Here is a 5,620-nt window from a genome sequence, read left to right as displayed (position 1 = left end):
CCCTCCCTGTGGTTGTATGGCTGAGGGCCCTGACTTCTTATGAGCTGTGAGTTGCATGCCACACTTAGTTTCTGGAGCCCATCTTACCATTTGTGTCTCCCAATGGAAATGCTTAATTCTTCAGAGCCAGCTAAGTCATACTGTGCATGAAAATTCTATGTAGAGAGAAAGTTTGAAGTGAGCAGTGACAGTAATATAATATTAAGTACTTGCTTTGGCAGCATCTATGCCAAAATTAGAACAATACAGAAAAGACCAGCATGGCCACTGTGCAAGTACGACATGCAAATTCGTGAAGCATTCCATATATATATATTTTAAATGTAACATTAGCACAGGAGTCACATCCTGTCACCTTTGTTTGTTCTACTCGTTGGAGGAAAGCCACAGTTTCTATAGACAACTATTCACAATTGGGGCTTAAACCCCCTGAGAATGCAGGATGCAATAAAACAAACCATGGAATTGACTGCAGCTGTCATTAGGAGTTGATCAAGGATTGTTGTCCAATGGGTGCTATCATTTCAAGAAATATAGATCAGTGTTGGAAAATAAATGAGGAAGTTCCCAAAGCCATTTCTCATGAAGATAGCAGAGAAATTCATGGAAGTGATAGGTCCCTGGAGCAGCCGACGTGAAGTATTGCTAGCTTACAGATGCCATGTTTGTTGCCACACCAGTGGCAGTGGTCAAGTTATGAATTGAGAGGTTGTGAGCCAGGGAAGTGTCTGATGCACACAGAGAGAAGCAGAACTGAAGTGGAGTCTCTCTCCTACTCCATTCCCATAGGCTTCCACACAACCATGTCCTGTACATTTTAAACAAATAGGTTTTTTTCATAAGCACAGTATTTCTTCTTTGCCCTGAAATCCTTAACACAATTCTCATTGCTTTGTGTAAAACCACTTACAGGCAGACTTTTCAAAATCTAATGTGCATACATCACCTGGGGACCTTGTTAACTTGCTGATTCTGATTCCATCCATCAAGGCATGGTCTGAGTCTGCATTTCTAATGAGATCCCAGGTGAGTTCAACACTGCTTATCTTCAGACCACCCTATGTGGTAGCAACAGGGTAAGGTAAAAGTGTCAATGAACAGGCAAAACTAGGTTGAACTGAACAAAGAGCAGGAGAAATGATGCTTCTCAAGTCGTTAACTCAACTGTATCTTTGTTAAACTTTCCTGTGACCTGAAGGTTTACAAGTCAGTGCTTGTGGAGATGATTTTGATTTGAATGATATTGTCATACAAAACCTCTCCCACGTAAGTTGTAAGTGCTTTTCATAATGTTAGCCATCTGATCGTTGCCTTCTGAGGGTACTAGTTTCCTAACAAACAGGAATGAGATATTAGGCAAAAAAAAAAAAAAAAAAACAAACCCAAACCCCTCCCATAAAATTTTCTTGTTCTGCAAGTAGATCCTCATTACAAATTGCATTTCCTAAATCAAAATAACGGTATCGTTAGAGTACTCTGAACCTACTGGAGTTTTTTTCCCCTCTACTCCCTAAAAGGAAAAACATTGGATTTCAAAGTTCTGCGTCATCAGTTAAGTAGTTTTGTTCTGGGAGCACTCTGTTTACTACTGACTGGTTCAACTTGATTAGATTGAGGTGTCTGTAGTTCCAAAGAAGAAATAAATGAGGTAATCTCGGATTTTCTCATACATTTTTGTGGTTCTCTGAAAAACCCGATTAACCTTTGCAATATGATTTGTGAAGAAGCACTTTTGAAGGAAATATGTAGAAACACATTTATAAAGGTTTAAAGCTAAATTGAGTTTTGATACTTTAATGCAGAAGAGTCATCAGCTTGGAACATGGAGACTTACCAAACCCAAGCTATTATGATGACTTTAGAAAGTATTTAGATACTTTTGTTCTTTTAGGATTAGTATTGATTTACTGTACCTTTTGACAAATACCCATTGAATATCCATTGTGAGAGTACTGATAGTACTGGATGTGCCATGGGGAAACAAAGTAGAGTTCTTGACCTCATAGAATTTATATTTGTGGGGAAGATGAGTATTTAGGGAGGAGTCACAGAACTGCTTCTGTAATTACTGACATAGTAGAAAAGCTGGAGAGCAAATTCTTCACATAGAATCCTATAGGGAGCAAAGTGCTTATCACATTTGAAGACACAAGTGAGCACAGGGCCAGCAAGGATTCTGCTGGTAAATGCTTATACAAGTAGGCACACAGCACACTGGGCCTGGTGCCATGAACTGCTTGATCAACACCATTATTTCCCAAGAGAATTTGCCGTCCTATAACGAAACTCTCAAAATGCATATCCATGTTGTTTCAGGCCTCTCTCCACAAAGGGTTACCTGTGGAAGAAACTAATTTTAAACTGTTTTCATGTCTGTACATGGGTGATTGTGGTTATTCATCTTCTGACTGTGATGTTATCCCTTTCTGTAATTTTCTGAAAGTACGTAAATGAGGACAAGAAGACCTATTCCCTTTGTATTCTTGGATACAAAAAAAAATATATAGCACGTTTAGATATCATGGCAGAATTCTCAGAAATGAAATTTCAAGAGTTTTTTTTGTCACTTGGAGTAGTTTCATTTGGCTATAGATTTATTTTTTAATTTTAAATAATGGATAACTATGCATTTAAAATATTTTAAAGGTTTTTACATTTAATTTCTTACAGTGTGGAAACCAAAATGTGTGCATTTTTGTCATCGTTTTGTACATAGTTTTTCCAATGCTGTGGAAAAGAACATGGCAGGTGCAAGCACAATACTTAACATATCACAGAATCTAGAAACCTCCACACAGTTAGAATGGTTGTTGGGAAATTCAGAAAATAATGGATATGGAATTCTTAAATGTCATGGTCTAGATGTCTCAGGACTTTGCTTCTTTTGACCAGATTTTAACAAATGAAATGGTTAGTGATAGTCAAAAATGACAAGAAAAGATAAGGAAACTATAATCTGGATCATAGGCCTTCAAGAAACCAAAATTTGTTATTTGCAATTTTGTCCTAGAATCATAGAAACCTTGGAAATATTATTACCTGAATTCTGTTTCATTTCTGCCCCTTAAAAAGAAGGCTGAGACATAAAGTGAATTTCTCAAGGTTGTATGTCAAACAGGTCTCAGAGTGAGAGCTAGAGTTTCATAGTCCCTGTTCTTGGCTTAGACATTGGGTTCAGGTGGATGGGGAGAACTGTGCTTAGGGTTTCATCAGTCAATGGACATGGACTTAGAGATACTATATATTATTCTGCGGAAACACATCCACCCACAGCACACATAAATCCAAGATTTGGAGTGACATGGTTTATGAAGGGAAGTCAATGAAAACATACTATCAGGCTGGTGTCTGAATAATATCTTGCTGTTGAAATAATAAGACATCCCAGCCAATGGTAAGGTAACAAGCCACATCCTCCTTTTTGACGTCACCAGTCTTTTCTTTTTTTAAACTGAAATGCCATAAAAATGGATTCTACATTGGGAAAACGAGAGGATTGTTTTGTGAGTTTATTATACAATTGTCTGCTTTGGCCCTTGTCTGCTCCCCTCTTTCCTATGACAATCAGGGATGAGTTTGTACTCCCGTATGGAACCCTCTAAGTTACACTCTAGAGTTACACTCCTGCTTCTCCTAACTGTTGTGAACCTGAACTTTTAAGCAAAAGCAATGACTAAAATACTTCTCTCTGCTGATGCTGACTTCACTGACCCTCCCGTCAACTTACCCCTTTGTATGTTAAGATGTTCCAACTACTGGTTCACACCCTAAATGTCCACAACAGACAAGGGTGGGCCAGATCAAAGCTGGGTGCTGAGGACTCCACCCAGATCTCACATGTGGGTGTTAGGGACCAAAAAATTGAGCCATCTTCCCTTCTTTCCTAGGTTCTTTAACAGGAGGCTAAATCCAAAGTGGTAAAGCTGGTGCTGGAATTGGCACTCATTGTACCACAATATGGGCCTCAATAATTTCCTTTGCTTTATATAGTAGGAAGTGAAACATGTATAAAATGAAACAGAAAATTACTTCTGTAATAATAAAAAAGCTGCAAAATGTCTAGAAATTTACAAGTCTATATACATAAATAAAAGCTATGAAACTTTACTGAATCAGAAAACAGTGTGTGACCAAATGCTAATGCATGCCATACTGTTGGTGGTAAAGGATGCTACTTCCTCTGTGAGTCTGTCTATAATATAATTCTACTGAAAAATCCAGGAGCATTTACAATAAATATACACAACTGTGAACAGAATATATAATGTCTGGATTTTGATGCAAAAAGAAACTGATCAGTAGCCTTAAAATGCTTCCATTTCTTTACTCAGTATTGGACTCCTCAGATTTCATATTAGATAAATAATTGGAACTGACAATAAGATTCTGTGTATAAGAATATCAGGAAAAATCTTATAATTGACAAAAAGAGAAATGAGGTAAAACACTAAAATACAATTTGACATTAATATAGGTGAGATATTATGTAGCTATTGAAGTCTCTCTTTTTTATTTGTTTGTTTTTTTGTTTTTCCTTTTTGGAGTGAGCATTATGGTTCAGGGGCCTAAGCTTCTGCTGGAGTCACATGTATCCAGTATTGGAGTGCTTGAGGTAGAGTCCTGCTTCTGCTTAGTGATCTCACTCCCTGCTAGCGGGTCTGGAAGGCAGCAGGTGAGAGCTCAAGTGTTTGGGTCCCTACCACTCACCTGGGAGACCCCAGTGGTGGTCCTGGCTTTTGGCTTTGACCTGTCCCAGCTCCAGCTCCCAGTTTATGGACATTGGTGCAAAGAACCAGTGGATTGAGGATTCTCTCTCTGTTTTTATTCCTCTTTCTGTCTGTTACTCTGCCTTTCAAATAAATAAATTACCTTTTTAAAAAAGATTTATTTATTTTTATTGGAAAGGCAGATTTATAGAGAAGAGGAAAGACAGAGAGAAGATCTTCCATCTGCTGATTCACTCCGTAAGTGGCCACAGTGGCTGAAGCTGAGCCAATCTGAAGCCAGGAGCCAGGAGCTTCTTCCAGGTCTCCCCTGTGGCTGCAAGGTCCCAAGGCTTTGGGTCATCGTTGACTGCTTTCCCAGGCCACCGGAGGGAGCTGGATGGGAAGTGGGGCTGCTGGGACACGAACTCAGTGCTTATATGGGATCCTGGCGTGCAAGGTGAGGACTTTAGCTGCTAGCCTACTGTGTTGGGCCCCCCTTTTTTCTTAAAACAAAACCAAAAACAAAAAAAACCCTACAAAACCTTTCTTTTTGAATACTAATTTGTGACATGAAAGCATAAATGTAAAATCACTTAAGCTATCTCAATTGAAAACCTAAATAAAATGTATGTTTTTATAGGTAAAAAACTTAGATGGGTGAAAAAGCCTTCATTGAAATGTCCCCAGTCTGGGGCTGAAATTGCAAGCCATTGTTTTCAATGCTGTTCTGCTTCTGATCTACTGCCATGCTAACATGCCTGGGTTAGCAGTGGAAGGTAGCCCAGCTACTTAGACCCCTGCCACCCAAGTGGGAGACATAGATGGAGTTTCTACTTCCTTCCTAACTTTGGCCTGGAGCAAACCTGTCTGTTGCAGCTATTCGGAGAAAGAATCAGTAAGTAGAAGAATCATCT

At 38.9% G+C, this 5,620-nt stretch overlaps 1 non-coding gene across 1 annotated transcript; it reads left to right on the top strand.

The window, feature by feature from the left end:
- Positions 1-209: 209 nt before the first annotated feature.
- On the top strand, positions 210-312 carry LOC118759298 (U6 spliceosomal RNA). The gene has a single exon (XR_004996102.2). It is a non-coding gene; the product is annotated as a U6 spliceosomal RNA (small nuclear RNA).
- Positions 313-5,620: the final 5,308 nt, after the last annotated feature.

This window comes from Ochotona princeps, chromosome 6, assembly GCF_030435755.1.
Source record: "Ochotona princeps isolate mOchPri1 chromosome 6, mOchPri1.hap1, whole genome shotgun sequence".
NCBI lineage: Eukaryota > Metazoa > Chordata > Mammalia > Lagomorpha > Ochotonidae > Ochotona > Ochotona princeps.
Note: the sequence above shows the minus strand (reverse complement) of the source record. Positions and strands in the feature narration are given on the sequence as shown.